Source organism: Sapajus apella, unplaced genomic scaffold, assembly GCF_009761245.1.
Source record: "Sapajus apella isolate SASKATOON/1434 unplaced genomic scaffold, GSC_monkey_1.0 scaffold38, whole genome shotgun sequence".
NCBI lineage: Eukaryota > Metazoa > Chordata > Mammalia > Primates > Cebidae > Sapajus > Sapajus apella.
This window is the reverse complement of record NW_022436978.1, coordinates 5,175,128-5,185,535: the sequence shown is the minus strand read 5'-3', so window position 1 is coordinate 5,185,535 and position 10,408 is coordinate 5,175,128. Positions and strand designations below refer to the sequence as shown.

At 41.1% G+C, this 10,408-nt stretch overlaps 1 protein-coding gene across 1 annotated transcript in view; it reads left to right on the top strand.

Annotated features, from left to right (window-relative positions):
- Window positions 1-10,408, top strand: part of KRBOX1 (KRAB box domain containing 1) — a gene marked incomplete at its 5' end in the record, with an annotated part of 52,908 nt that overhangs the window by 26,471 nt on the left and 16,029 nt on the right. The gene's annotated exons all lie outside the window — the stretch shown is intronic.

Sequence of the window (10,408 nt, the reverse complement as noted above, 5' to 3'; positions counted from 1 at the left end):
GCCCTTAGTCTGAGCCACTCCACATTGATTTATTTCTCTTACTGCATATGTGTTAAGGGACAGAACTTTTCACCATGGACATCTTCAGGCAAGCACCTGTGCATAGTGACCTGGACAGCATTTGGCTGTCTCCTGCCTATATTATTTCCCCCTCTAAAGAAGTACATCTAACTGCCCTTAGAATAAGGATAAGGATAACAACTGTTCTTAACTGCCTCCTGCTGATAGGTGCACTGTTTTGGAAAAGCAGCAGTCAGATCTCCCTCAGAGGCCTATTTAAGGGTTCCTGGTAAAAGGCAGCCATCGTTTGAGGCTCCAATTGCATGACTGTTTGGAGTTCAATGGCCTGAAGGTGAGAACAGACAAATCAGTTTGTTAGAAGACATGATCAGAATGAAATAAAGGAGGGATGGTAAGGACAGCTCAGAAATCCTGAGGCTGCTGATGCACCCAGATAACTGGTGGCTATGGTTATGCCTGCTAAGATTTGGGTGTGTGGGGCTTGGCTTTGGTTAGCTCCCTTGGTATTATTTTCCCAAAAAAGAAACCTCTGGGTTATAGGCACCTTATTTACTTCAATCACCTGGCAGGATTTGCAGGGTAATTGCCCAGAACTAGAATATTGATCCAGATTTTTACCTTACTCATCACTTTTGTTTCTTCTGAGCTGCAGCCAGAGATTACTGGTTGGTTCATAGGAATAAGCAGCATTAGTTTAAAATGTGGACAAAAAACTTAAAAAACAACTAATGAGTCTAGAATTTAATGACAAAGGTATGATAAATCTTGAAATATAATTTCTCTCCAGTTCTCATTTTTGTTAAAAATAAATCATGATAGGACTGAGTTGTTTCCAAAATAAACTTTAGTCTTGTACTTAGCCTGATTATTTGCATAAAGTACAGCAAGAGTAATTGTTTTTACATAGGCTTTTAAAAATTGACAAAGAATCTCAGGACTTTCAAAGCTGAGCCCAGCCATGGGTTTGTACCCTTAAATAACTATGAGTTGGGTGAATTCCTCCCTTCTTGAAGTCCCAAGAATATGGGGTTCCTGGGCCTGTTAGCGTATGACATTCCTTACTTACTGCAGGTTAGGAAACCTGTATGGGGACTGTGTAAACAAGGTATGAAGTCAGTTTTCCCAAGTGGCTTTTATTGGCTCTGTAAGTCAAGCTTGGTTTCTAAAAGGGAAATCAGGTCAAAGCCTTCCAGTCAAAGCCTTGGGAAAACAACCAATTTCTCCAATTGCACCCTCTTGCAAAAGAATATTATTATTGCAATGATGCAAAAAACTATATTGCCATAAATTAAGAATACTCGCAGCTAGTTTTCAAATTTTGGAGAAGCCAAGCAGAGAGAAACAAATATCTCCAAATTTTGTTCACAGGAGTTTATCTTACTCAATTATTAAAGGCTGTTAATGGCTCAAAATAAGTTTCCCTGACTCTGAAAACAAAACAAAGATCAGCAACATTTCAAGCAAAAGCTTCAAAAAGAGATTACTTCAGTTTTCTATTAGTTCAGTACATTTCTGTTAACTCTTGTTGTTTGATATTCATGAACATTTAAGCTCTTCATGGGTCCTGCATGTTTTCCTTTATTCCAATGTCATGATCTCCAAGGTTATCAGAAACCTGCATTTGAGAGCACCTGTTAAAGCCCTATGGCTGATTATAAACCATCCTTTGAAGAGTATCAAAAGAAGACAAATGTCTGTGAATGATAAAATGTCCAGGGTAGTTACAGTTAAAAATATAATGACAAAGAAAATTTGGTTATCTCTGTGGTTTATAATAACATAATAACCTTAATTATGATTGATAACATATACTCAGACATTAGAATTACATCCAATACAATTTCAGAATATATATTAATATCCCCTAAAATATAATCTGAAGATTAAACATCATTTTGACAATTCCATGTACCTAACCATGTCAATCCTGTTTATCTCTTCTGAGTGTTCCAGGGACCCTCTGTAGCATCCAATAGCTAGGAGCAAGGAAAGACAACCTTGAAGCTGAAATTTGATTTTGGGAAGCCTGTTAAATATATTAGAGGTTTAAAACACTTGATGTTATGAAATAGAATTCCAAGCCCTGTGTGGTGGCTCATGCCTGTAATCCCAGCACTTTGGGAGACTGAGGTGGGTGGATCACCTGAGGTCAGGAGTTTGAAACCAGCCTGACAAACATGGTAAAATCCTGTCTCTACTAAAAATACGAAAATTAGCTGGGTGTGGTGGGAGGTACCTGTAATCCCAGCTACTCGGAGACTGAGGCACGAGAATTACTTGAACCCAGGAGGTGAAGGTTTCAGTGGGGGCATATGGAATTAACCACTTGAGATGGTGCCACTGCACTACAGCCTGGGTGGCAGAGCAAGACTCCATCTCAAGAAAAAAAATAGAATTCCAGATTACTATAAATAATTAATTTTGCCAAAATGATAGCTCAAAAATTTGAAAAAACAAAAACCTTTCATTAGCCTTTACTATTACATCAAAATCCTGTTCAAGACAGAGAAATACAAATTTCAGCCTTGCATTTGTTTACTATTAATGTCAATCCCAATTTAAAAAATTAAATCTTATAGACCATTATATCCAATCATAACCAGTTTGACCATGAGGTAAGATTCTTATAAACCTTTTATAACATTTTACAAATTTTACTAAAGAGCAGATTAGTGCCTTAAGAAAACCTTGTTTTGCTTTTATTTCAATGCTCAATTTTACAGAAGAACCATATTATACACTTTTGAATTTAATGTTCACACACAGAGTTTATTTTGAAAGATTTTACCCTTTAGAAACCTTCCATAACTTGTTTAAACCTTTAGCTTTATCTTATCTAATTTAAAACAATCCTTAACCCTAGGTAAAATTTCACATTTCCATGCCTTCTTATAATCTTTTAATAAAAACACCTTACTGTTCTTACACACTTTGCATGTAAATCTATTTTCAGTAGTCTCAATTACATGTTATAATGATAATTCTTAGCAATTCTTAACTTTAATGTAAAACGTGTAAGTTGTTTTAATTCTGTTCTAGGTTCAGGTGAGGCTTGACTCTTTTCAGTATAGTTAGGGGAGTGGTTAATTTCATATGTGCCCAGGCCTTACCAAGTTGTAAAGCAGGCAAGTGGAACAGTTCTCAAAAGCCAAAGAAGTACTTTATAACCTTAAAACATTTAGCAAACCTAATATCTGAACTGCATACTTTAGAGCACATATTACATTTTAAAGACATTTGTATTTTATCAGTAATCTTTAAGACTGTTTTTATTTCTCAAAGATTAAAGTCACATGAACTAAGAGGCACTAAAGCTCTTTTCCTTCAAAATATATTTGATCTAAGCATTCATTTTTCTTTATGGAAATTAGAGCTCTTTTTAATAGACATAATATATAACACATATATAACTACATAGACAGATCAGTAGCTATGTTTTTTTGTTTGCCAATTTCCTAATTGGATTATTGGCCTCTGGGTGGGGCACTTAGCAAGGCTAGGAAATCATGCTGTTTCTAGGGTCCAATAAACAGGTATGGCTAGAAGACAAAAACGGATTTTGAGAGGAGAGGGATCTATCTGCTTTTAATTCCTGGGGTTCCATGAGGAAAACAGAGGTTTCTCCCAAAATGGAACCTGTGTTGTCTTTTCTGTTTTTCCAAAGGAGTTCCAGGCTATTAGAAATTATCTTAGGGTCTCTCATGCATGCATTAATAATGGCAAAGCAAAATGTAGAAAAAAAATTCAGTTGACTGAGAAAAAAAATCTTTTTCCAGCAAAACAAGATACAAGAAGAGAAAAACATAAAGGCCTTTTAAATATACCTATAACTTGGATATCCACTTTTGTTTTTTTGAGATAGAGTTTCACTCTTGTCACTCAGGCTGGAGTGCAGTGGTGTGATCTCAGCTCACTGCAACCTCTGCCTCCTGGGTTCAAGCGATTCTCTTGCCTCAGCCTCTGGAGTAGCTGGGATTACAGGCACTTGCCACCACACCCAGCTAATTTTTGATTTTTAGTAGAGATAGGGTTTCACTATGTTGGCCAGGCTGGCCTCGAACTCCTGACCTCAGGTGATCTGCCCATGTTGGCCTCCCAAAGTGTTGGGATTACAGGCGTGGGCCATGCTGCCTGACTTTGGATATCCACTTTTAATTAAGCTGAGTACCCTTTAATAAAATCCCTTTAAATCTCTTATAACTCGACTTCAGCCATGCCAAGCAGCCAATATTTCTGGCTTTTGATCTTTATCGAAAGTAACTTCACAGGTCAAACCAACAAGTCTCAATTAAGGCATGCAAAGCACACTAGATTGGCTACAGCTTAAGATCAACCTCATAAATCCTTTTTCATTAGTCAAAACTTTACGGAGAATATAAACAGTGATCCTTATCATTCCTTTTACTGGTTTGCACAGGAAGAGGAAGGTCAAAGGCCTAAGTGGTAAAAAAAAAACAACATTTACCCTTTTGCCAGCATGTCAAGCTTCTGGGTTCGCTTCCACCAAGCTCAATTCCAAGCCAACTAGACCGAAGATCTAGAAAGAGGGGAGCAGGTGTCCCTGGTTCCTTTCTCTTCCCAGTAAATTCTGGGGTATATGAGGGAAAGAAGGAACAAGGGTCCTTTTTACTTCTTGCATTCTTTTTTTTTTTTGAGACAGAGTTTCACTCTTGTTACCCAAGCTGGAGTGCAATGGCGCAATCTCGGCTCACCGCAACCTCCGCATCCTGGGTTTAGGCAATTCTCCTGCCTCAGCCTCCCGAGTAGCTGGGATTACAGGCATGCGCCACCATGCCCAGCTGACTTTTTGTATTTTTAGTAGAGACGGGGTTTCACCATGTTGACCAGGATGGTCTCGATCTCTTGACCTCGTGATCCACCTGCCTCGGCCTCCCAAAGTACTGGGATTACGGGCGTGAGCCACCGCGCCCCACCTACTTCTTCCATTCTTATATCCCCAAGTCCTGGTGACCACAGCAGGGTGCTGCCCATGGGTGTCAGTGCAGTTTTCATCATGTTAACAGGGAGGCCTAGGTGGTGGGATTATCTACTCTTACCCATGTATACCCTGTTCTCCCTGCTGTCTGTAGCCTCCAAGAGTAGAAGCTTGGAATTGAGTTTGGGGCAAAAATATGTCTCGGGGTTACATGGACTCCTTATCATAAGCCAAATGCTAAGATGAAGCTGTGGAATTGAGTCCTCCTCCAACAAGGGAGAGAAAAGGGTGTCTTGTGAATTTGGGTCCTGACCTAGTAAAATGTCTTCTAAAAGGAAAAAAGAAAAACCTCTTGCATAAAAGCTAATTCTTGACAGGGTGGAGGAAAGGGAAAAAAAAAAACAGCTTAAGTGCAGGGCTGTGTTAACTGCCAACAAGGTGGAGAAAATAAGAACAGTTTACATGCAGGGTGGGACAGATACCTGGGGGAAAATCCTCTTATTCTTATGCTAATGGTTTCTCCAACAGGGAGACAAACTTTTTATTGCTGTTGGACTGAGCTGGACCCCTTGGCTGGGGGAGGGGAAGGCACTGTGGGAGCATGGCAGGGAACTCTGGCCAGCCAGCCACATGGGGCCCTTGGGCCTTGCACCCCAGTCCCAACTGGGAGAGGAGCAGGGTCATGGAGCTGCCGCTCACCTGTCCATCCTGTGTGCATACCTGCGGTTATTAAGGTGGGGGTGGAACGCTCCCCATATCGTAAAAGAAAAGGTAGGTGCCATTCAGCTTCCCCCCCAAATAAGGAAAATGCCTTAGAAAATACTGGGCTGGACTGAGTCCAACCTCTGAGAATGACAGCCGAGGGGAGGAAGACTGCAGTTTCCTCTACCTTCAGAAGAAGTCTGAGGGTGAGAAAGCTCAGAAGTGAAAGGAAATCAGATTTTTGGGTCCACATCTTCCTCACCTTTCCTCATGTCCCTGTTCCGACCACCAAAGTAGTGCAGAATTTTTTGCTCCTTAGTTCAGCTAAAATCCAGGTTCTTGTCTCATGAAATATTAGGCATGAAGACACATTGAAAAGCTAAGAGGGCAGAAATTATATAGAGAAAAGGAAAATTCTCAGCAAAAAGAGGGGGTCTGCATGTAGGTTTTCCACCTTACAGATTGAGTAACAGGCCATCACACCCTAGCTGAAGAGGCCAGGCTCCTCCCCCTAAACTAGGCATAAATTCCTGGTGGCTCCACCCCCATTCTCCCAGTGCATATACGTGCCTTTAGTCTGAGCCGCTCCGCATTAATTTATTTCCCTTACTGCACATGTGTTGAGGGACAGAATTTTTCACAGTGGGCATGTTTAGGCAAGCCCCCTGTGGCGGCATTCGGCTGTCTCCTGTCTCTATCATCGTGACACACTTATCAAGCTTGATGAAAATATACTCTGAATTCCAGATTCTCTAATGGATAACTTCCTATCTTTCTGAGGTAACTTCCAGACTCCTTAACTCTATCTATGTGACTTTTTTTCTTGTCATAGCACAAAAAAGAATTGTCTGGTCCCAAATTCCAACAGTCCTGCTGTGGAGAAACCTTGTATAGACCAACAACATCTGGAAGTGTGTTAGTCATTTCTTGGAGCCTTTAAAAACCTGCTACCTCTGAGTTTAGGATTGGATCTAGAAAAAACAAGCAAACAAGCAAAAATCTGTGACAAAGGATGAATACATTTCAGCATAGTGGAACACCAGGGGATGGAACACAAATTTATTAAGAGAAACACTTTGTCTATAGCGGGTGATCAAATCATTTGTAAAGTCAGTCACTCTGCCTACTGGCAAAGTTAATTTTCTCTCCTAGTCAAAGTAAGTAAAAGCACTAGAAGATATTAAAGAGGAGCCACATAAATGGGAATAGAAAATCAATACAATTTCTCCTAAACAGCCATTGCTGTTCACCCTCTGCCTTACTGATGCAATACTGCTCTTGTCCTAAAACACCGGTAACTGAGGCAGCGTCTGGAGGTATGAGACTCTGCATTTTCTCACCAGTTTAATTTTTCAAACTTCTCTGAAGCCACTGCTGAAACAGAAGTTATGTAATTGAGACGTAGGAGGATAGGGGCAAACCCCTAATCCTATTGCTTAAAGACCAAAACTACAAAATCAGGAAGGCCACATTAAAAAAAAAACTTAACAAAATCTCTGGTCCTGCTCAGTAGCTAACAGATGCTTTTCATTTCCCTGCAATCGATACTAGGTGATGTAGTGGATTTGATGGTTGCTCCTCCAGCATTCAGTCTTACTTTTATTCTTTTTAACAGGTACCCACATTACAAAGCCATATAAAGTGGGTTTAACTACACTACCAGCTATCAGGATAGGCCCTGGTATAGGGTCTATAGGTACCTATAGGATAGGTACCAGATTTAAGCCCTGATTGACTTAAATCAATTCAGATAGTCCCATTTCTTTTGCTACATTTATTGGTTAGGGATGGGCACGTGACCAGGGTTTCTCCAGAGTGAAGCTCAGGACTTTAAAAAATAGTTTAAGGGAGAAATTCCATCTCTTTGCCCTGGATTTAAATTGAATAGCATGTAGCCATGGCCATTACTAGCTTATATACTGCCTTTGTTCAAATTAGAAAGAAAACTTCCCTGTGGAAAAATAAATTAAAGTACAGTCCGGACTGAAAAAGGTGCTGGATCTGGGTGGAAGTAATGAGAACTAAGCACTCCTCCGGGCAGGTGCAGCCCCATAAGTTCAAGTTTGGAGTCTCTGTACTAAGCACTCCTCCGGGCAGGTGCAGCCCCATAAGTTCAAGCTTGGAGTCTCTGTACTAAGCAAAGTTGACCCTACTTATGGGTGCAGACAGCTTGCACCACAGCTTGCCAAACAGAACAGTTTGGATTTCTGCCCCTATGTTCTTCCTGGAAAAACTGCATAACTATATGTGGAGCCTCCTACATATGGCTCCAGAAGCAAGAGGTAGCTAACTTTCTTGTCACTATGAGGGCAAGAAGGAAACAGAGTCAAAAGAATTGCAGAGAAATGGAGCTGTAGCACCGCCAGCACTAACGCCAACATGAACTATTGGATCAAACCACATTGAAAGCTGAACTACCTGTAGAGATTTTTGTTAAATGAACCAATAAATTTGCTTTATGGTTATACCTATAATTTATATTTTTCCCTTATAAGTAAAAGCATTCTGTTTAATGCAGTCAACTAAGAGTTCCAGGTCCCCAATATCATGCCAAAAGGAAATGGTCTGTTAAGTCAGAACAGCGTCCTCTTCAACTCTCTCAATGAGTCTCCTTCCTCATGTTCCTTTAAGATATGAGCTTGGAGAACCAAGAAAAGGGAAATTTCTCCAATAAGCAGAATCTGAGACAGCCACTTTGCCTTACCAGGGACTCACTCCATTTCCAGAGGATCATATTCATCCTCAACCATTCCAGCGTGACAAGGAGTAGGAACGGCATCACTGGAGCTGCAGAAGTGGAGAGGAGGGCCATTTCACAATTATACCCTTCTTTTGCACTTGACCCTAGTTTGGAGCCTAGGGCTTGTGGTTTGTTGTTCTCAACCTTCTACTTTTCTGATGCTTCTCTTGGAAACTTTTATTCTGTGAGAGACAGGAAAAACCAATGTTTTTCCTAGTCTCATACCAATTAATACAACAATTCACCTCTGATCACCAAAATGTATGAGTTTCATTCCACCAACAATCAGTTTTCCAGCAAAACCCAACTAGGTGTCCTACAATTTGACTCAATTCGACACTACCTGGAGCAGGGTAGGTTCCCACATGTTAAGTCCCTCCCAGTTATATGGGAATCTGTTCCCTTATTAAACCAATATTTGAATATATTGGCAAAGCAATAAAATGTGAGAGGTTCTAACCAACATTTATTGATTATATAATTGATAATTTGGCATTCATTGATCACAGGGTCAAACTAAAGGCCAAAGTTGTTTATGTCTCCTGCAGTAAGGCTTTCACAGGGGTGTGAATATTAAAAACTTCTAACCACAGACCCCCATATCTGTATCTCACTTCCTTCCCAAAAGAGGACATTCCCATCTAACAGCTTCCTGCCAGTATATAATAAAGGCTTTTCCTGTGCTTTTGCTTCACTTCTCTGCCTCCTGACCTGGTGCTTCCCCATGTAGCTCCGCATGGTGTGGAATGCCCCTCCCCTTGAGAGCTGTATGTAGTAAATTCTTCTTTCCAAGGCAGTTGTTTTGTTGTCTGTCAATTACTATAACCAATTAAAACAAATCCCAGGTGTACTTTTAACACAGGGAGAACCCCACCATGTAAAAATTGTCCAAGTAATAGTAAGTGCTTTGAAGGACAGCAAAACAGGGGAAGGGAATAGAGAGGGATAGATCAAGCGGTCAAAGACAAATTCTGATGAGGGAACATTTGAACCAGAGACTAGAGTAAGATAGGGAGCAAGATGTGCTGATGAGTGGGAGCATAGCATTCTAGGTAGAGGGAATAGCAAATAGAAAGGCCCTGAGGCAGGAAGGAGCATGCCTGCAGTGTCCAAGTAGAGAGAGAGACATTGAGATAGCAATGCCTAGGAGTGGAATGGGTTCACGGTATGGGAGGCGGACTGAATTGCGTCCTCCAAAAATTCATATGTTGAAGCCCAAACCCCTGATGCCACAGAATGTGACTGTATTTGGACACAGGGCCTTTAAAGGGTAATTAAATTAAAATGAGGCCATTAGAGTGTGCCCTAATCCAATCTGACGGTTGTCCTTCTAAGAGAGGATTAGGGCCAGGCAGGGTAGCTCACATCTGTAATCCCAGCACTTTGGGAAGCCAAGGTGAGTGGACAACTTGAGGTCAGGAGTTTGAGACTAGCCTGGCCAACATGGTGAAACCCCACATCTGCTAAAAATACAAAAATTAGTCAGGCATGGTGGTGGGCACCTGTAACCCTAGCTACTGGGGAGGCTGAGGCAGAATTTCTTGAGCCCAGGAGTTGGAGGTTGCAGTGAGCCAAGATAGCACCACTGCACTCCAGCCTGGGCAACAGAATGAGAATCTGTCTCCAAAAAAGAAAAATAAAATAAGAAGCAGGAATTAGGACACACAGAGAAGAGACACCAGGGGTGCACATACACAGAGAGATGGCCATATGAAGAGACATCAAGAGGGCAGCCATCTGCAAGCCAAGGAGAGAGGGCTCAGGGGAAACCCACTCTACCAGCACCTTGATCTTGGACTTCCAGTCTCCAGAACTGTGAGAAAATAAATTTCTGTTGTTTAAGCCACCCAGCCTCCAGTATTTTGTTATAGCAGCCCCAGGAAACTATTATAGGAGAAAATGACATCAATGACAGAGCCAGGTGTCAGTTCATACAGGACCCAGTAGGCCATGTTAATTACTTTGGATTCTGCTGTAAGTGTGGAGGAAAGCCAATGGCAGATTGAACA